This window comes from Penaeus vannamei, chromosome 9 (assembly GCF_042767895.1).
Source record: "Penaeus vannamei isolate JL-2024 chromosome 9, ASM4276789v1, whole genome shotgun sequence".
NCBI lineage: Eukaryota > Metazoa > Arthropoda > Malacostraca > Decapoda > Penaeidae > Penaeus > Penaeus vannamei.
In genome coordinates, this window is record NC_091557.1 from 11,174,818 (window position 1) to 11,175,754 (window position 937).

Sequence of the window (937 nt, forward strand, 5' to 3'; positions counted from 1 at the left end):
AGGGAGGGAGAGAGAGAGAGAGAGAGCGATATATATATATATATATATATATATATATATATATATATATATATATATATATATATAGAGAGAGAGAGAGAGAGAGAGAGATAGAGAGAGAGAGCGAGAGCGAGAGCGAGATCGAGAGAGAGAGAAACAAAGAAAGAGAAATCGAGAGATGTGTGTCTGCATGAATGTACATACATCTTCGCCACCACACATCAAACCTCCCCCCCCCCCCACCCCCACGCGAGGACAGCGAAAGCATCCTCTCCGCCCGCAGGAAATCCAACCGGAGCGCGTCCTTCCTTCCCGCCCGTGCATTGAAACGAGCGTGGAAATGAGAGAGCGAAAACATCCCCCCTTCGCATTTAATCAAATCTATCATTTTTCGACAAATATCCGGATGAAATCGATAGATACTCGGCGTTATGCCCTCGGATATCTCCGGCAGCTAATCAAACCAATCGAGCAAATGATTACAAGTTCGAATTTTTTTCATGTCAACCTATCAAGAGATTAAGCGTTCATGTAAACGTAATTATAGTTAAAGGAAATTGCTCGGTACGAAATGATCATATAAATGACCGACTAAAAAATTTCATGTAATATGTTAGTCGAGGAAACAGCGCGATCACTAATAATCGGCGATAAATTATCCTACGAGCAATCAAATCAATTCGACTTTCATGATAATGAATATACTAATAAAATGATGATAATGATATTACTTCCATTAAAATATGATATCAGCTATACTGTTAATGGTGATAGTAATAGAGATAACAATGATAATGATGATATTATTACAGCCATTAAAATATGATAACTATAATGATAATAGTGATAGTAATAGTGATAGCAATGATTATGTTAACATAATGTCATAATACGGAAGCTAAAAATGATAATGGTAATAATGACAGTAATGATAATA